General features: G+C 39.9%; 1 long non-coding RNA gene across 1 annotated transcript in view; it reads left to right on the plus strand.

Moving 5' to 3' along the window:
• The window catches only part of LOC138288600 (uncharacterized), a 104000-nt gene extending 95245 nt beyond the window's left edge, over positions 1 to 8755 (plus strand). The window contains exons 2-3 of the long non-coding RNA XR_011202482.1: positions 2091 to 2239; positions 8400 to 8755. This is a non-coding gene — a long non-coding RNA (uncharacterized lncRNA). The remainder of the gene's footprint in view (positions 1 to 2090; positions 2240 to 8399) is intronic.
• Positions 8756 to 21920: the final 13165 nt, after the last annotated feature.

The raw sequence follows: 21920 nt of genomic DNA on the forward strand, positions 1-21920 counted from the left end.
AACAGGGAAAAAGAGAGTGGTGTGAACATACCGCACGCAGGGGGCACAACAGGGCAAAAGAGAAAGGGGGTGAGTAGACCCAGCTGTACCCTGCAACCAACTCACAGCAGAGTTGGCAGAGAGGACAGGGAAGGGAGGTGACCAGACTGCAAGGGGAGCTGGTACTAAGACTTGCTTAGTGGGGTTGCACTGCAAATGACATTAAGAAGATCCTAGGGTTGGAGGGGTGCAGTGGGTAGAGGGTGGGCAGAAAAAAGGAAAAAATTGGCAGGAAGGCAGGGGGGGCGAATGTGCAGCACCAGGAGGCAAAAGAGGGAAAAAGAGAAAGGAGGGGGAGCAGACAGAGTTGCAACCTGCAACCAACTCACAGCAGAGTTGGCAGAGATGGCAGGAAAGAAAGGCGACCAGACAGCAAGGGGAGCTGGTACTGTTCTATTTGAATTGCAAATACACTTAGAGTTATTGTTTAAATCTTGGCAGCTGCGGACTTGTTTGTTCCATTGCAAATCAATACTACAACTCACAGAATTCATAGTGGCAATACCAGAGCGCAATACTATTTCATGCTTTTGTGTTTGTTCTTATATTACAGACATAAGCATGATATGTTTATGTAGAGAAAGATTTTTGTTTAAATGTTGCCACTTGTAGTATTTCATTGTAAATTAATGCTCCAAATACCAGAGTGTGCAGTAAAAATAGTAGACTGCAACACTATATCACAAATTTAAATGTGAACGTTCTCAACTATGTACTAGATACCTTTTAGACACAGTGTAGTTATGTGTGCTTTACACATGTGTAAGGACTACTACTGATAAGCCTGTCTGTTTGTTTTTACATGTGAGTTTGAGTTGGCAGTAGACAAATGTGCTTAAAAGGTTTTAAACTGATCTCTTACTACAGACAATTGACCCCTCAGCTAGGCTGTAGGTGTGCTATGGATCATGGTTCTTTCTGATTAAAAGGTGAGAAATGCCTTTGAGAGTTTCATTGACTTAGATGTGCAATACCAGTTCCCTATGCCCAATTACGTATGCAGTATTCCACTCATACTGCAACTCAAGTATCTACTAAAATGATGGAAGCATTCAGACATGAAGCCAGACACTGAAAGAGCCGCTCATACATTCATGCAAACATGCAAACAGCAGCTGTGCACGCTACAGTCTCAGGACCACTTGCTATCTGATACACTCACATATGCTGGCAATTGCTCAGACAAGCTAGTGTCCAATCCAGAAAAGTAGTCCTTTAAACATGGGTCAGGCTTACTTCTGCTCAGCCTGAGTGTATAGTTTCAAATGTCAACTCAACTTGGCAGCAGAAAACCTGCTTGAAAAGTCTTAAACTGATCTGTTACTGCAGAAAACTCACCCTTCACCTAGGCTGTAGGTAGGCTATGAGCTATGCTGCTATGTGATTACAAGGTGGGACATGTCCTTGACACTTTCACTGTCTTAGAATTGTACTGGCAGACTCTTCTGCCTAATTATATATGCAAGGTCTCAGTCATACTCCAACTCATGTACCTATTTATAACAAGTAAAACAGTCAGACCCACAAACAGACACCAAAAGAGACATAGTACCCATTCATGGACACATCCAAACAGCAACTGAGCCATGGTGCTATGTGATTAAAAGGTGAGACATGTCCTTGAGAGTCTCACTAAATTAAATGTGCACTGGCAGACTCCTTTGCCCAGTTATATATTTAGAGTTGCACTCATACTTCAATTCATCTACCTACTTATAAGAGGATAGAGGCACTCAGACATGCACTCAGACACTGAAAGAGACACGCTTACTTTCATGTACACATCCAAAGAGCAGCTGTGCATACTGTAGTATCAGAACCAGTTGCTAACTGATACACTCACTCACGTATGTAGGCAACTGGTGAGATAAGTTAGTGTCCCATTCAGAAAAGTAGTGCTTTAAACATGGGTACGACCTTCTACTGCTGAGAGTAACTGTGTAATTTTAAACATCTGCTTAACTTGACCCTAGAAAATCTTTTCACAATTGTTAAACTGTCCTTTTACTTTTTAACTAATGGAGGTATAATTATTTGTTTTCTGTTTGTAGATATCTACTAATACCTAAAAGAAGAAAAGAAGAATGCTCACAAAAGGTCAAAGAAGAAAGAAAGAGAAGAAACATTCTTATCTCCTTACAAATCAGAAACAAAACAAGAAAAAAATGTACACAATCTAGTGAAAGAAAAAAAGCTGTTGGTAAGAAAAGAAAGACATTTCTTAAAATTGTGTGTGAAAACTGCTAAGTGAGGCTAAGTAGGCATAATCAAGTAAAGAAAAATTAAAGTTTTAAAGCAGCTATGAAAGGACATAATGTACATGCCATTAAGAGTAAAAAGAGGAACAATACAGAAGATAACTTATGAAGAACACAGAGCAGTTTATGGAGATTAGAAGTAGAACATTCCACAGTAGAGAAATTCAGAATCTTATGAAAACTATGAAACAGTATAAAAGGAGAAGAGGAGTAATGAAACAAAAGGAAGGTGTTGAAGTTGTAGTGGATTAGGCCTGGATAAAATAGTATTGTCTATGACAAAAAGAAGCCAAAGAAAAAGACTTGTAAATAAAAGTAACTTCTGCAAAATGTTTAGTGGCGAATGGAAGCATACTTACAGTACTGAGCCTTTCTTTACTGAAGAAAGTTATGACCAAGAGAACACATTAGTGCATGCAGTTAAAACATCTTGGCGATGTCATGAGATGAAGGAAGGTGCTCCCATTGCAAAAGAGGAGATGGTAAATAGAAATATTGAAGAAGAAATAGCTGGAGAGGTATGGGGAAAGCATTGATACGCATCTATGTACAAAGGTAACTGTAGCAGTATTTGTAGTGTATGGCAGAAATCAAGTGATTTACTGACAATGTTCCTTCATATATTTCCCTGCAAAACTCTGAAAAATAAAATAGCTATATTGCAAGGACTAGATCGATGCAAAGTAAGAAAGTACACAAATACAAAGTGTGCCAAAGCACATTTCATCGTTTTAGAATGTGAGCTGTACGTCACTCGAGAACGCACACTTTTGTTAGGAGGCTTTATTAAGTGAAAACACCAGCCCTATCTTTAGCAGAAATTAATAGAGTTCTTTAGCAGAGGTAGATAAGGTTTGTGATAATGTTCAGTTTCAATTCTTCGGTCCTGAACAAAAGAGTAGGGAAAATAAGGAGTATCACTGTGCAGGTGTAGACGAACAGGACACAGTAATTAATGTTGATAACTTTACAGAAGAAGTTAGGAAGTTAACCACAGCTTCTTCTGAGAGGCCAGACTATATTTGTATATATTGTCAACATACTAACTACAAAAGTCAAACTTGTAAAATTGATCTATACTCAAAAACTAAAAAGGAAAGCTGAGATAAGTGAGTAGGTTTTGCTTCGTATCTGTTTGTAGAGCAACACTTAAATTTTATAACAAGACCGGAGGCTCCTATTATGCAGTTGTCTTTTCTTTATTTTTAATAGCACCTCCAGTCAAGATTCACTACAACTCCCATAAGGCAAACCACCAGTAGCCAATGGGAGAACAACAGTAGTCCATAACAGTGCACCAATCACCGTCGTATCCACGGAATAATACCCATCTTGACTGAAAACAGCCCTCTTTTCTTGCTGCTCCTCAGTCAAGATAAGTATTATTTCGTTTCCTCCTCAATTTAAAAGTGGGCGCGTCGTTTGTATGTGTTTAGCATTAAAGTTTTGACTTTTGTTTGTTTAAGGGGATTGTTCGATCGGCTTTTCAGCCGCAAGTGCTTTCTATTCATTTTTCTGGCTCGCGCGCGGCCGGTAACGGTCTCTGTGACCGTTTGAGTTTCTTCAGCACGCGTTTGCATTTTTCAGCCGACACGCGTTGAAGAAACTGATCGCTTACCTCGGCGCTGCTCCTGTGGCTCTGCAGACGCTTGCTGGAGCAGGCTCACCGGCTTTGGTGTCAATTTCTTCCCGGCTCGGTCTCTCTTCAGTTAACTCCGCCCGTGGGCGGGGCCGGATACCTCCTTTCCTCTCTGTGAGAGAGGTTTAACCCTTACCTGGCTTGCTTGAAAGAGGATTGTGTTTTACTTTGTTACTATGGATAGTTCTCAGCCTCAGTTAACTCATGAGGAGGAGGAAGATGTTTTAAAGGAACACTTAAATGATTTTATTCAGTCTTCTGTGGATCAGGCTATGGCTACCTCTTGGCAAAAACTGTCAAAAAATTTGGAAAATTCGGTGGTTAATATTGTGTCCAAAACCATGCTGGCCCATTCTGCGGGGGAAAGCAGAAAGCGTCCACTCTCCTCAAAAAATAAAAAAGAGACGCTAACTGGAAGTGACAGTGTTTCACACATGGCGGAGGACGTGGTTCCTCATGGGCCTCCTAATAAGGAGGGGTTAATAGCTAAGTCTATGAGAAAATGCATGGTTAAATCCAAACACATTTCATCTCCTATTAGAATAACAAAGATTTTGGACACAGATGATGAAGTAAACGCTCCGGAGTCGGATGAGGGTAGTCCGGATGAGGATGTTGGAGAGTTGTTCTTCCCTCCTCCTCTCAAAAAACCCAAATATGTTTCGGAGTCCTCAGCCATTCTGGATTCTGAAGGGGTACCTATGTTTGATCCGGGAGATATACAACATCCGAATTCCACAGAGTGGCTCCCCTCAGAACATGTGGCGAATTATGTCATTGCCAGACTTCGTACTCCCTTGGATAAACAGGTCCGGCCGAAGTTAAAATCGGAATGTCCCCGCCCGGCTCTGTCTTCTAAGATAACGGCGACTCCAGCGATTGACTCTTCGCTCCTGACTTTCTTTACCAGATACGGCAAAGATCCCCGTAAAGAGGTGGATAAAGCCTGGTCCACATGTCAGGATAAGCTTTTGGACATTGTGGGTCCCTTGACTCGTATATTTGATATAGCGGAGGCAGCTCGGTTGGAGCAAGTCGAAATTGACCCTGAAGAGCTCTCCTTATGGGCACAGCGAGCTGTTTGTTTGTTAGGAAATGCTAATTCCTCCATTACCCACGAACGGAGGAAAGGACTCTTGCTCAAGTTGGACCCAAAGTTGGTTAATTTAGCCGGTTCGGATCCGGGGGTGAAAGCAGAAGGATTACTGTTTGGTGATTCCTTCATTAAACAGTTAAGCAAGTATGTGACCACTTTTTCTTCGTTGGATAAGGCGCAGCAATCTTTGAAAAAGATGTTTGCTTCTCGGGTTTTCACCAGGGCCGGCAGAGGTAGGAACCGCTTTGCCGGCCGATCTTATGCCAACCAAGGTTCCCGCGGCCCCTGCCAGAACACCTATCAGGATTACAGGCCTCAATTCTATCCCCAAAGAAGCAGGGGCTTCAGGGCAAAAGGAGGCCGTAACTCCAGAGGTGCGACTCAACTCGGTAAGTCAGTCTTCCTTTACTCCTGTGGTGGGGGGCCGCATTGCTCTATGTCTGTCAAAATGGGAGGATCTCACAAAGGATCCTTGGGTTTTAAACACAGTGCGAGGTTATGTTATAGAACTCTTGTCAGAACCTTTTCAAGAGGTTTTTCCTCCCCCTCCTCAGTTTTCAGATCAAATGACAGATTTAATTTAGTTGGAGATTCAATCTCTGCTGCAAAAACAAGCTATTGTTCCTTGTTCTCTAGATCCTTCAGGTTTCCTCAGTTCCGTTTTTCTAGTTCAGAAAAAGAACAAGAAAATGCGTCCAGTCATCAATTTGAAACAGTTCAACCAGTTTGTTCTTTATCGGCATTTCAAGATGGAGACTATTCTTCATCTCAGAGATACTCTTCTTCGGGGCGATTGGTTGGTAAGATTGGATCTTCGGGATGCTTATCTGTCAGTTCCCATTCATCCCGTCTCGCAGAAGTTTCTCCATTTCCACTGGGCAGGTCAGTATTTTCGTTTCACCTCTCTTCCTTTCGGCCTTTCCTCCGCCCCATGGTGCTTCACAAAGTTAATGAGGCCAGTGGCGGCTTTCCTCAGAGCTCGAGGCATTCGTCTGGTGATTTACTTGGACGACATTTTGATCATGAGTCAGACTCGCGATTTGCTTTTGTCACAAGTGCGTCTAGCTTGCGCTCTGTTGGAAGATCTAGGTTTTATTGTAAATTACGAGAAATCTTTTCTAGATCCAGTTCAGCAAATCGAGTTCCTAGGCTTTCTGGTAGATTCCGTATCAGCTACTCTCCTTCTACCATCATCAAAGATCAAATCCATAAAGTCCGAAATTCTCCTAATTCTTCGCAGTTCTTTTTTATCCCTCAGATCTTTAGCAAGAATCGTGGGTCGGCTTTCGTCCTCAATTCAAGCGATTTTTCCGGGTCCCCTGCATTATCGGGCATTACAAAGACTAAAGATTCGGCATATCCAAAAAGGCCTAGCTTATTCAGATGTTATAGCTCTGGATCAGGAGTCTCGGGCAGAACTCCAGTGGTGGATAGACCATTTAGACACCTGGAACGGCAGAACTATCTTTGCATCAGCCCCAGATCTTGTATTAGAGTCAGATGCAAGTCTGACGGGTTGGGGAGCCCGGTGTGGTGCAATCTCGACTGGAGGTTCATGGTCTCTAGAGGAGTCAAAATTGCACATAAACTGTTTAGAGATGCTTGCAGGCTCCTTTGCAATCAGGAGCCTCGCAAGAGACAGGATTTCTTGTTCAGTTCTGCTCAGAATGGACAACATTTCGGCAGTGCGTTACATCAATCGGTTAGGAGGCACAAAATCCAGGCCTTTGGCGGAATTAGCGAAAGGGTTTTGGGAGTTCTGTCTTCAAAACAAAATCTCGGTTCAAGCCGAATATTTTCCGGGCAATCTCAATTTGGTAGCGGACTGGTACTCCCGTTTCTTTCGGGACTCCAGCGACTGGATGCTCAACTTACAGGTGTTCAACGCCCTACTACACAAGTGGGGACCCTTCCACATAGATCTCTTTGCTTCACGGTTAAACACTCAACTTCCACGATTTTTCAGTTGGCTTCCAGACCCTCTAGCTCTAGCCTTCGATGCGTTTACTCAGGATTGGTCGTCTTCCCTCAATTACGCCTTTCCTCCTTTTATCTTGATTCCCAGAGTTCTGGCACAAGTCAGACGTCAGCAAGCTTCTCTAGTCCTCATAGTCCCTTATAGGCACTCCCAGATGTGGTTCCCTTCCCTCCTGGAACTGTCAATCGAATCCCCGATTCTGATACCCTCCTTTCCAGATCTCCTGACCAATCATCAAGGCCTCCGTCACAGTTTAATTCTTCAAGAGTCCCTGATCTTATCGGCGTGGAAAATTTCGGGGAATCTCGATCTAGCGTTTCAATTTCGACAGAAGCTGCAGCCTTCATTGACCGGGCTACAGCTCCTGGAACAAAGAAGGCTTATAGATCAGCTTGGTCTCTCTGGTGTTGCTGGTGTTTGGGAAGACAAGTTGATCCCATTACAGCGGATGTGTCTTTGATGGTCAATTTTCTGGCGTCGGAAGCCAGTAAAGGTAAGTCCTTTCGTACTATTAATTTATATAGATCTGCGATTTCTTCGACTCATGATTACTTTCAAGGGAAGCCTATTGGCGAACATCCGCTGGTTTGTCGTCTATTAAAGGGAGTAAAATTTTCTAATCCGCCAAAACCTAAATACAGTTGTTTATGGGATGTTAATACAGTTTTAACGTTGTTTGTCTCTTGGCCTGACAATCCTTTGTTATCTTTGAAGCAATTATCGGCTAAGCTAGCTATGCTTTTATGTTTGGTATCTTTTAAACGGTTAGCCGATGTTAGAGCTCTCGACGTTACTGCTCGCTATTTTAATCCCTCCGGAGTTCTGTTTAATGTAGTGAGACGTACCAAAACTAACCTTTCTTCAGTTTTTTATCCCTTTTTTCCTGATCATCCCAAGCTCTGTGTGGGTCAATGTTTAAAAGTTTATGAACAACGGACAGCCGATTTGAGAAAGTCTTCTTCTACTCAGTTATTGATTTCTTTTAGGAAACCTTACAATCCTGTATCCTCTCCTACTTTGGCCCGTTGGGTTCGCTGGATTATGTCTTTAGCTGGTATTGATACCTCTGCTTTTGGTGCGCATTCAGCTAGGGGAGCCATGGCATCTAAAGCTTTTTGGGCTGGTTCTCGTTTAGAGGATATTCTCAGATCGGCTGACTGGTCTAATGATAATGTTTTTAAAGTGTTTTATTGCAAACCGATTCAGCATGCTTCATTTAATGTGATTGATTTGCTTTAAAATTGCATAATAGGAGCCTCCGGTCTTATAAAATGTAGATATTCCTAGTAATTTATGAAGGAAAGTCTTAATTTTATTAAAGACACGGAGGCGAGTATTATCCCGCCGCTATAAATTCTAACTCTGTGATTTTATTACCCTCCCTTTTAGCTTCTACTTCAACACAGCAAACCTCTGCATAGAAATCGTTCAGGTGCGGTGGCTTCCCTGATGTTTCCTTTCAAGGATTCTCAAGCGACGAGTCGACAAGACCTGCCGGTTTTTCTTCAGAGACTTATATTTTATCTACAAGAAGTTTTCTCGCTTTGTTTGGCGCTTTGTGTTTGTTGGGTTATAATTCCATTGTTTACTTCTTATTGAGTTTCGCACAAGAAAAGAGGGCTGTTTTCAGTCAAGATGGGTATTATTCCGTGGATACGACGGTGATTGGTGCACTGTTATGGACTACTGTTGTTCTCCCATTGGCTACGGGTGGTTTGCCTTATGGGAGTTGTAGTGAATCTTGACTGGAGCTGCTATTAAAAATAAAGAAAAGACAACTGCATAATACTCGCCTCCGTGTCTTTAATAAAATTAAGACTTTCCTTCATAAATTACTAGGAAAATCTACATTTGGGCTTAAAGCAAATAATTTGTTAGTACTGCTATGATACATTAGAGGATAATAAAATGTCAGCTAAAGCAGTACATAACAAGTTAGAAAGAGCTTCAAGATTTAAATGTTTATGAATCAAGCCTTATACAATGTGTACATCTTTTCCAAACTATTGTTCGTATGGAACAGAAAACAGGTAAATCGCCTCCTACAGAACTTCAGAAAGGTGTTAAGGGAAGGGTTGTGTACTTGCCATTAGATTTCAAAAAGAGTACTGAAACTATAGGGGTACAAGGATATTTTAAAGATGCACTTATTATTTTAGTAAACGGTGTTCCTACAAAGAACAAAAAGATATGGCAAGAATTAGTAAATGTGAATAACGTAAAAAACAATGTTATAGCGACTAGTAAACAACATTTATTACAAAAATACAGACATTCTTGAAAATATAACACATGTAAAAGATGAAACATAGAAAATACATAGAAATAGAAATGTTGGATCAATCAAGATCAGAAGAAAATTATGAACCCTACAACATCCATCCCCTTCATTCTAAAGAAGTTATTGGTGATGCAATTGACCTTTTTCAAATGAATCAAGGAGCTCCCTGGAGTGTTTGGGAAAACAGTTTAGAAGTTCACTGTTTTCCACAACTGTTTCCCACTGCAGAACATGGCACTATGATGATCATCTTGTACAGACACCAGCATCTGAATACCTCAAGATTATATTCTGAAGATCTTAGATTTAGACACACACATTTCATCTTCTGTTGGAAAGTGACTTATTTGGACTTTCATAAGCTGTTAGCCATATACTGAACGTAAGGTTAAATCTTCAAAACCTTTCTGCAAAGGAGTTTGTTGATAAATTTCACGAAAAGGATGAAATGTTGGAGTATAGCTTGATTAATTTGATGGTATATCAACGTGGTCCCAACGACTATTGATACTGTCATCACAATAAGCTGAAATGTGTGTTAAGAAACCTAGGTGCACCTACTTGGTTCATGACACTCAGTTGTGCTGAGTATGAGTGGGATGATCTGCTTCATTTTTTTAGAGAAGCAAACTTAAATATTAAAGACATGGAACTGAAGACAGAAGGAGAACTCTGTTCCTGGGATCCCACTAATGTTTGCAGATACTTTAACCATTGATTTCAATATGATGTCTTTCATCTGCAACAAGTCAAAACCTCCTCTTGGGGAAGTAACTTATTTATTTTGATGTAAAGAGTACCAAGCAAGAGGTGCTCCTCATATTCAGATGTTGTTATAGATCAAGTATATACTTACATTTGGAAAAACACTGATGAGTCTGTCCTATCTTTCATTGAACAGTTCGTGACATGCATCATTCCAAAATATACTGGTGAAAAAGGTTTGCAGCAAATTCAGAGTTATGTGAAGTACTGCTGACAAAAATATAGAAGCAAATGTAAATTTTTTACAAGATTCCTTTCTAGATTCCCTCGACCTGTGATTTTAGAAGGAAGAGTAAGCAGCTTTCTATCTGTAGTGAGACATACATTGACGTGAAAGTCACCAAAAAATACTTGTAACTTAAGAAGAACAGAGGCTTCAAATTACATTCATTATTATAATCCAATCATTTTGAAGTTGAGTAATGCAAACGTGGACATACAGTTTGTAGCAGATAATTCTATTGGGATTTCTGGGTACGTGACATTGTGTATCACAAAGTCTGAGAAAACAGAAATGAACAAGATGTGGTAGGAGATTTCTGCAGGGAAGAGGCTTACTAAGAAATTATATAGTTTTAGCTTGAAACAGCTTTCCCACAGGGAAACTGGGTTTTATGAGTGTGCAGATAGGTTGAGCTCATCTATTTGGTTCTCAAGGTCTGGTGGAATTGTTTGGGCAAGTCTAGGCCTTGCCAATGCAAAACAGAGTATTAAAGTCTTTCCCAGAAATTCAGTACTTAGCAGAGTTTGATCTGGAGAGTACAGATATTGTAAAAACAAATATGTTAGATACCCACTATCGAAAAAGAAGTCCACATCTCGAAAATATGTCTTTATGAAATTCTGAAACACTACAGGTTCAGAAGCAATGTGTCGGAAAACATAGATGAAAGCAAATATGCTGTAGTTGATTATGATGATTGATTTGGCATGCAACAGGTAACTTAATAAACCATAGTAAACTTACTTCTCAAACTAATGAGAAAAAATATTTTTTTTGCTTATCACTTCTCCATCTATGCAAACCTTGGCGTTCTGAAGCAGAGTTACTTGGACAATATGACTGCTATGAAGAGTCTTTCAATGCTGTAAAAGACAACATTGAGGCCCTCATTACAAGGCTGGTGGTCATCAGACTGCCACCCTCGCTGTGGCCGTCTTACCACTGTGGAGCCAGCGGTAAAGACCACTACATTACAAGTTGTGGGTTTTGACAGAATCAAAACCTCCACAACGCTGCCTGGCCCGACGGTGCTGTCGCACTGACGCGGTTGGCGGTGAGCACCTCCAGCCCGGCAGTAGGCCTCAGCCTGCCGGCCGGATTACAGGGCTGCAGACTGCCAGGCTTTCCGTGCTGGTCACCCCACCATGAAAACCCTGATGGTAATGCACCTGGCAACAGGAATCCCCATTCCTGTCACCAGCACACACATGTACACAGGTACACATGTCTCTACACCTCCATGTACCCCCCACCTGTCCACACACTTACAAACAGCCCCACCACTCAATACACTTCCAAACAGCCCCCAAACATACACATCTACACCCGCACTCACACTGAAATACACACACCCCCACTGCCACATACACACCCCCCTCTGCAAACATTCAAACTTTCCTCCCCCACCCCCCTGCACCGCATACATATACTCACCTGCTCTCCGCGTTCACTCACACATACACAAACACATGCACATGCACACATGACCCACAAACACCAACCACCTACCCCCATCCACAATCATTCATACCCCCACCTGTCCATGCACGGATACATTCACACACTCCCCCTCCACATTTGCACACTTGCACACTTGCTCTCCACTCACTCACAAACTTGCACACATGCACCCATATTTGCACATACCCACACACACCACACACATGCACTCCCCACCCCCTTTTAGATGATCACCTTACCTTTTCTGGCAAGCTGGTCATCTGGGAGGGGATGGGTCCTGACCATTTTGCACCACCATCACCACCATGCCAGCAAAACTCTGCCAAGCCATATTACGGCTCGTTACAGGTGGAGTCTTGCTGCTGTGGTGGTGCTGACGATGCACCCGCCTCGTCAACTTCATTGGCCAGACCGATGGAGTTGGGCTTCCACCCATAAATGGGCGGAAGCCCTCCAATGTCTCGAAATATGGCGGTCAGCAGACCGCCAGAACTGGCAGTCTGTTGGCAACAGTGGCTTTAGTGGTCTTTGAAAAAGACTGCCAAAGCCGTAATGAAGACCACAGTGTCCAATATTTGCCAACTACCTGAAAATATAACATGAAGAAATTAAACAAGAGGAAACAATTGCTACTGAGATAGCAAATGATAGTTCATAAAGCAGCCAGAGTTCCGGACCACTCAGTTAAGATCCTCTTAAATCCTCTCGGATAGCCAATAATTGAAAATGAAGTCGCCATAGCAATGAATGAGGTGGAAACAGCAATCCAACAAGCAAGAGAAGAAAATGTTGACTTGTAACAGTTAGTAGAACAAGTAAATGTTGAGCAGAAAAAAAACCTTATGGAAGTCAAAGAAAAAATCGAGCATGGATTCCTCCATAAAACCCATCAATGTAAATGTTCAAGTTTCAAGCCAATTGTTTTGTATGTCAACTGACAAGCTGGAAAAGGAAAACACTTTTTAATTCAAGTTCTAACTGCTTATCTATAGAAGACTACAGACTCCATTTTGTCATGGGTAATAACAGCCACTATAAGATTAGCTGCGCACAATATCAAAGGAATTACAATGCATCGTCTACTTATGCTACCTGTTGAATACAATAATAAACTGGAATACCAAAAGTTAACTAGTGAAGTTTGTCACGAAATTTCCAGAGACCTAAAAAAAGTAAGGGCCATATTTATGAAAAGCGGTGTATCATGTGATGTGCCACTTTTCTTGTGCCCCATTTTTCTGGGCTTCCTGACGGGGTAACACCCCCATTGCATACATTATGCCTGGTGCAGGCTAAATAGGGGCTCATAAATATGCCCCCTAAACTTTTCATCATAGATGAGGTGAGCATGGCCTCAAACGTAATGCTTGTCTATGTGCATTTGAGAATGGAATAGATATTGGAGAAGGGTATGATGTACATTTTGGAGGAAAGCATTTAATTGCTTTGGGGATTTATTGCAACTTACCCCTGTGAATGGACAGCCTGTGTTTAAGACACAATTACATGAAGAAACTTTTAATTATATATGAAGCATAGGAAATGTAAACATTTGCTTGAATTTCCAACACAAAGAACTAATTAGAAACATGCGTCAAGCATTTGAAATAGCAATATGGAAATATTCTGAATGATATTAGAGAAGGAATACTGTCAAAAGAAGGAAAACATTGCTTGCAAACTCGACTTATAAAGAACATACTCTCTCCCAGAAAATGTGCAGCACAGCAACAAAAATCCATTGTATGTCTAATGCCTACTCTTTAAGGATGTACCTCTTTCAATGAACAATTGCTACAAATGGAGAAAGAACAAATACTCGAACTGACATCAGTTGATAACAAGGAACAGCAGGCACTGACAATACTATTGCCTGAAAAACTACAATCAAAACTGAATTCTCTGGAGAAGGTTGCTTCCAAAACTGCAGGATTAGAAAAGTGTTTACGTCTTTGTAAGAACTGTGGGGTGATTTTGCAGCGTAATTTAAATGTTGATGAAAGATTAGCTAATGGAGCCATGGGTAAAATAATTGATTTCATTTTGTATAAAATCAGAAATGAGGTTAAATACCTAGAAATTAATTTTGATGAACTCGAAGGTGAAAAACAGATAGCAAGGTCTGTTGCACATTTCTTTCTTGTAAAAGACTTGTATGTTCGCAGAAAGCAGTTTCCAAAATCTCTAGCATATGCTCTAACAATACATAAGTCTCAAGGTTTAAGTAGATGAAGCATTTATTAATATTGGTAGCACTGTATTCAAAGAAGATATGTAATATGTTGCATTGTCACAGGCTAGAACTTTGTCCGGTTTGTATCTGATAGAGTTTGATGTCAGTAAAGTAAATGCTGATTCCACTTGTGATAGAGTATAATCGTTTGAGAAGCTTGTATGCTCCTCATTTAGGACAGTACCCAGTTTGTGAAAAGCCTAGAATCTTACAGGAAAAAAATATTTCAAAGGATCATAGAGAAGTTCCTGAGAAAAATAAGAAAAAAAGAGAAAAAAGAAATATTGGAGAATAAAATTGTAAAACTACTGATGTAATTGTTGGTTACCAGTTCTCAAACCTCTCTGGAGTCCACTGCTATGCCAATGTAGTTCTCAATGCACTATTGTCCTTACCTCCTCAGGTTCATGCAATTAAACTGATAAAGGATAAAAAAATGGTTCTCTTTTGTACTCTTTACATAGTTATAACGCTTGTGCAGTGATAAAACATATTTTGCATCTTGCATTAGAGATCTTGCAGATATATACACTGGGTCTGTACACTTCACTCAAAACACTCAAGAAGATGCACAAGCATTTTTGAGCATCCTATTTGTTATCTTAGAAGAAGAGATTGTGTCTAGTGATGAGCTATTGGGACTAAGTTATTCCTGGCAACATGACTGTGAAAATTGTTCCTTTTCTTCAAAAACAAAAAAAGATTAGAACAATGTATCTACTTAACTCTACCAGAATGTAAAACTGCCAGTGTTGAGAAATTGTTTAAAGATGCATCACAGAATAACATCTTCACAAAATGTAACCCAGATCTTCTATCAATTTAGAACATAAGAAGAAGCAGCAAGTGTATCATCTTAATGCTACAGTGATGCAATGCAGATGGAACTAAATTGAAAACTCAAATTACACATTGTAAAGCTGCAGAAATATCTGCCTCTTGTAAAACATATATCTGTATAGCCATTACTTTTCATGAAGGAGTAAATGTTATATCTGGACACTACACCATCTACTTAAAAAATACAATTGTATAAACAGTGTAATGATAGCAACCCTACATTCAAGCAGAGATTACCCTATAAACTACCAAATTCTTACCATCTCTTTCTGGAACCAAATTTCTAAGGAGAATTACTACTGACAAAAATTGAATAATACACCTCTGGGACTTCTAAAACAACAAGTTAAGACATCATTCAGCATACCAATGGTGATGTCTTCATAATGGATTCTAAATCTTGAAATGCACTTATTCTTGCAAGAAAACTACAGAGATACCACTAAATTGAAATCACAAACTACTAAACAAGACAAAGATGTAATGAAAGAAAAATAAATACTGCTAAGCTTATGTTTGAAGAACAGCTGGAAAAACGTGAAAAGAATTAAAAAATTACATCACTGATACACTCTACTCCTGTTTAATGGATTTACCAGATTTACTCTAGTCCTGTTTAATGCAGCTTACCAAGGGTGTTGTCTTTAAATGCCTTTTCACCTACCACGATCATTCATACACTTAACTTGTATTATAAAACTATAATATACTTTATATTATTTACCAAGTATGGGTGATACAGTTGGGTAAATATTTGTAGCACGTGTGATGCATAGTAATGTTAATTTGAAATAACATTTTGAAATAGCATGTTATGTAATTATGTTTTTTTTTACAGTCTGTATGACTGTCTTTCCTCCACCGTTCAGTGGTGAGTATCTACACACACTTCATTTATAGTATAAAAGTATAGAAGCTGAGATCAGTGAGGAAGGGAAATTAAGATGCTTAAATAATATTTATAATAATTGATATACAATGATGTATATGTCTTGTGTTTTATTATTAACAATGCTTTTTATATTGCAGGTAATGAAAGTAGAATGGACAAAGGCATAACATGAAATTTAACATCTATTTATGTTTTCTTTCTTTTTGACAGGTTAATGGACCTATTTATTGTTCACCATTCATAAACTATAAAATAGTCCAAACTAAACATTGATAAGTATACTGAAACTCAAAAATACACTAATGAAAACACTTATATATCCACATGCACATATTTATATACACTAACTCACTAAATTAAACACCCACCTATTCAATAACACACCCAGACACTCACTTATGCATAGACTGACACACCCAGGCAAACACTAATGCATACATTGACATACCCAGGCAAACACTGATGCATATACTGATACACCTAGGGACACACTCATAGATACAGTGACACACCCATGTACACACCACTCCGTACACTGACCCACCCAGGCACACACTGATTCATACAGTACCTTACAAAGACACATCCTAATGCACACACTAATGAACCCACTAATAAACCCAGGCACATACTGATACATACTGACACACTCAAACAGACACCCTTCAGAAGAGGAAAAAAAAATGTTCCCCTCTTTTTTTCCATCTGACAGAAGAAGGGAAAGATGGGCCAATGAAGGGAGGCAGTCCCATTTTCACAACACAGAAAAAAAACATTTTTACAGTTAAATCAGTTCAAAATCTTAACTCCCGGATGCTAAATCCCACAAACAGGCGCAGTTATTATGAAAAAATACATTTCAGGATATAAAGAAAGTAAAGGGAGTAAATAAATATCAAAGGTGAGATAGCCCAGTCACAAACTGCAGTTTTTTTCACAATGATGAGCTTGGGTGGCTTCTCAACCTTACATTTGGAGCATCAATTATTGACAATTTAGTGACCTGATTTAGAGTTAGACAGTTGAAGTTTCTGCTGCGGATTTTATTCCCCTCCAAGTCAAGGAGTAAAAATCTGCTATATTTTTATCTCTAGCCCAGGAGCCAACAGGAGGCTACAGCGATGTCCAAACGTGGACCCTGAAAATTAACTCCTAATGTGAGAGTTCACAGCCGATACTCACCTATGTAAACACTTTAACTTGATTGAATGCTTCTGAACATTTTAAAATAACTTTATTGATGTTACAATGAAAGACTACCTTCATATAGGCTTTCACTGAGGAAAACCTGCATACCAATAAGCCTAGATGTTGTTACAGGGTTACTTCTTTTCTTGCTAGTGCAGTTGCACAGCCAGAGGAATTTCAACCTGTTGGATATACAGCACTTGTTAACAGTAGCTGCCAGCGGCAAACAAAACAGGGGGGACGACAGGAGAATATGTAACCCACTGACAGGCATGAACAAAAAACAGCAGTGCCCTTAGCCTCAAGGCCAAAGCTCTCAATCGTGGCACGTTTTAAACAGTGTTTATAACAGGTCATGATTAAGAGCTTTAGTTGAGACTGAAAGCACTGTGAGTTTTGTCACAGTGCCTGTCAGTGTGTTACACAAAGTTAAAAAAAAAAAATAGACTGACTTATATATTGCCTTGTACTTGGTGCTCCTCTTCCTCTCAGCAGCCCGGTCTCCCAGAGCTCCAGTCAGCAACTCCCCTCTACCAATCGAGATGCTTACCTCATGCTGCTCAAGCAGAATAAGAGAAGCATCAGGATTGGCTAGAGTGCGCTGTTGCGACACTCCTTAAAGCACTGACGGTTTGTGTTTGCTCTCCACCCAGCTGTCTAAGACAGCTTGTGTTTGAGTATATAAATTGCACATGTCAGGCTGGCTGTCGCAAGACAGCTGGACAAAGTTACATGTGCACTTCAAACTGAAGTGCACACTATTCCTCCCTGCTTCTGATCAGCCCCCAGACTTGCCATCTGCCAGCACCAAAAACAAAATAGTAATATCTGTTTTATTGCTATTGATTTTTCATGTTTCCTGCTCTTCAGCGGGAGTGGTGATGCTCATCCACTTTAATGGAGTTACCCCCACTGCTTGCTAAACTCAGAAGCAGCATTCATCTAACCAGTATTGTGTAATGGTAAATCTGCCATTTTTGGCAGACTTACCATTACTATGTACCTCTAAGTCAGGTTCTCATTGTGAATTGCTGATTTGGTGCTTGAGTGCAGCATGAAACTATGACCCCTAAGCGCACACAGTCAGTGATGACAGTCAAGAAGTATGTATGTTACTCACTGTTCCACATATTCATTCTTTGATAAATATTTCTTCAACTGAGTCAATCTTCCCTTGTTAATATCTCTACCTGTTAAAACATCTGTCCCTTCTGATGCATAACACCTCTCCAATGATGCACTAAAAGACGGCTAGAAATGGGGTCTCTAGTTGGCAGTGGTTTGCATTCTGTCCAAGGAACAGCCAATATTTATCTGAATAAAACAAGGCCAAAAGGACAAAAATTCAGCCTACAAAAATAAAGATACACTTTTTAAAGGTTTAAAAGAGTCTTATTTTATAGGGATCAATGGTTATATCCATTTAATGTACAGTACCTGGGATGCATTGAAAACAAAGAGAATTTGGACCACAAAGGAGGTGATGCACCAGAAAAGCAAGCGATGCGTTGATTCTTTCCTGCGCAGGGGAGGCAATATGTTGATTCTTCCCTTGGGGTGAGGCAATGCATTGATTCTTTCCTCGCAGGTGAAGTGATACGTCAGTTCCTCACTGCGGGTCAAGAACAATGAGAAAATGACACCCAGGGGTGATGTGTGGAAAATCCAGATGTGCTGTGTTGATGGAGCCATGCTGCAACAGAGACTACATCCATTCTTCTGCTGCAAGACCGGTGCTGCATTGACTCTTTAGCCTTGAGGCAGATGTTGCTTAAATTTTGTCGACTGCGCCATGCCAATCCATGGATTTTCTTCTTCAGGTCACCAGCTTCCACTTCCAAGGGCCCAGGGCCTGGATTTGGAAGTACTTGGAAAGTTAGGACTCTCAGCAGAGGAGCCCAGGCACTGACAGATGAATTCTTTGATGTCCATGAGACTTCTTAATAGGAGGCAAGTTCAGTTCCAGTCCTTGGAGAACCTTGGAACGCAGGACGTAGAAAGTAAAGTCCAGTACTTTCACTCCTAGGATTGAAGCAACAGGCTGGCACAGCAAAGCAACAGGTAGAGTGCCAGTTCTTCCTACAGCATCCAGCTCTTCTTCCTGGCAGCATGTCCTCTACCCAGAAGGATTCTAACTTTGTGGAGTTTAGAGGTCCAGTACTTATACCCCTTTCTGTCTTTGAAGTAGACTACCTTCAAAGGCAAGTTTCTGTAGTCCACAGGACCCTGCCTTTTCCTGCCCTGGCCCCAGACCCACTCTAGGGTGTTAGAGATTGCTTTGTGTGAGGGCAGGCACAGTCCTATTCAGGTGGAAATGTTGGTTCTTCCCACCACTCTAGCCCAGGAAGACCCATCAGGGTATGCAGGGCACATATCAGCTCCCTTTGTGTGACTGTCTAGAGTGAATTCCTATACACCCCAGCTGTCACCCTGACCCAGATCTGCATTCTAGCAGAGAGGCAGAAGCACAGAATGGTTAAGCATGAAAATGCCCACTTTCTAAAAGTGGCATTTTCAAACTTACAATCTAAAAACCATCTTCAAAAGATGTATTTTTTTAAATTGTGAGCTCAGAGGCCCCAAACTCCACATCTCTATCTGCTCCCAATTGGAAATTACATGTAAAACATATTTCAAGGCAATCCCCATGTACATCTATGGGAGAGATAGTCCTTGCAGTACTGAAAACTGAATTTAGCAGAATTTCACTATCAGGACCTGTAAAACACATCAGTACATACCCTACCTTTTATATACACTGCACCCTGCTGATGAGGCTGCCTTGGGCCTACCTTAGGGGTGACTTACATGTAGTAAAAGGAAAGGTGAGTGCACTTGCCAGGTCGAACTGGCAGTTTAAAACTGCACATATAGACCCTGAGTGGGAGGTCTGAGACATGTTAGGGCTACTCATGTGGAAGGCACAATCAGTGTAGTAGTATTTAATGTAAAGGCCCTGGACACACAGAGTGCACTTTACTAGGGACTTACTAGAAAATCAAATATGCCAGTCATGGAGACACCAATCACCAATACAATTTAGACAGGGATCACTTGCCCTTTACCACTGGTCTTAGAGTGCAAACATTATTAATAAAAAATGTGTCATTAAAATAGAATGTGAAATAACATGTATTAAAATTACTATCTGAAATTATGTATTAGCAAATAATAACGTGTAGCTGATATGATGGATACCATAAACATCAACATGAGACTATAATGTCTAATGAGCATGTATTTTGCTTAAATATAATTAAATATATTGAAAAACACGAGTATAAATATGTACTAAAAGGGTTAATGATTTAAATTTAAATGAAATGTTTTATTCTTTATGCTCAGCATTGGCTTGAAAAGGTCTCACTCTTTAGTAATTTTCCAAAGGCACAATGCCTAAATAGTTTTAACACTGCAAAATAATGTTTCTTCAAATATCCTGTGGGACTTGCTCACTGTGGAAAAGTTATGTTCCTTGCTTGTAGCATTAGTTTCCTGAAATGAGATAGTAACGTACAAACTACACAAAAGACTTCAATGCTCAATGTTGTCTTTAATATTACAATATTTGTACTTGCTTGAGTTTTAGTTTTTGGCATGAAGATCATTTAATGTTTTTCTACACTGCTTAAGTGTAATTTTTTAGAAGAAACTGGTGATCAGGAGTGAAAGAAGATGAGCCAATCATGGGTGCAGAAAATTAAGAATTATATTTCTGAAACGTGGATCAGAGGGTATTGGTTGAATACTAAAACACCCCATAGTCTGACCAATGGAAGCTTAGCTAGTTGCTTTCTAGGATTATAGTATATCAAAGTTTAGATGATGTAAGGGTATTTCCATTCAGTTCTTAGCAGCATGCAGAATTTCTTTAACTTCAGTGCTGTTTAGATGTTTTAGCTCTTTGCCTATGATTCTGTCAGTTCAGATGCAATAAGGCCAAACATTACTGAACTGTTTCCTCATTCATAATACTGATGCTATACAATGAAGCCAGATGCTCAGCTGATGAAGAGAACACTGCTTGCTGATTCATTAAGGAGGTATAACCAAATGTGCATTTGTTTTTCTTTTCTTTCATTAGAAAATCCAACCGCTATTTTTGGTTAGCGCCATACACAGATGTTTTCCAAATTAATTTTTGTCTTGTTTTCTTTTTGCATGGAGCCCAAACATGCTTATTGAATTAGAGTAATAGTTATAGATACCAAATTCAAAATGTAACTGTTTTATATAATTTGTTTGTAAACAATTCATCTAATAACTAAATGTGTTCCATTGCCTTCATTCATCTTTTATTGTTGTTATTCAGCATGGTGATTTTTGAATGTTTAATGATAAATATTCTGTCTAGATTGAGTCAGCCTGTATTGTTTCTGTACTTATATAATTTGGGCTTGCATTTGATTTACGTGATCTTACCATTGTTAATCTAAAGGGCAATAAATGTTTTATCTTATTTAAACTGGTGTGGTGATTTATAGCCACATAGGTCATGGTGCGTATAAATTACTGACTCCAAAATTGAAATTGATGTTTATTGATTTGATATTGTTAATGTTGATTGTTAGGACGTTATCACATTCCTATCTGAGTCAAGAGGTTCAGGCCAACCTCTAAGAGTTATAGATGGTTACCCTATACGTGTCACCTCATGAATAAATTAGTAATAAATCAATGTAATGATTTCATCTCATTAGGAAGGAAATGTCCTGTTTTTAATAGTTATATGTCATTTTGAAAGAATAGGAAGATTTGGTTTTACCACTACTTATTGAAATTTTGAAATTTGGTTTTGCCATTGCTTATTTGGATGAAATTTGGTTTTGCCAATGCTTGTTCGGTGATGTTCCCAGTGTTCCAAGTGTGATTTGCGTTTGGGGTAAGGTTTGCGCTTGCAGTGCTTTAGCAAATTGCAAGTGAATTGTAATGTTTGTGAGAAATAGGGAGTTTGAGTACTCCAATGTAGTTTGTTAGGGAGAGTACATACTCCAAAGGGTGTATGTAGGGAAGTTGTCGTACTTCAT

This window comes from Pleurodeles waltl, chromosome 4_1 (assembly GCF_031143425.1).
Source record: "Pleurodeles waltl isolate 20211129_DDA chromosome 4_1, aPleWal1.hap1.20221129, whole genome shotgun sequence".
In the NCBI taxonomy this organism is placed as follows: domain Eukaryota; kingdom Metazoa; phylum Chordata; class Amphibia; order Caudata; family Salamandridae; genus Pleurodeles; species Pleurodeles waltl.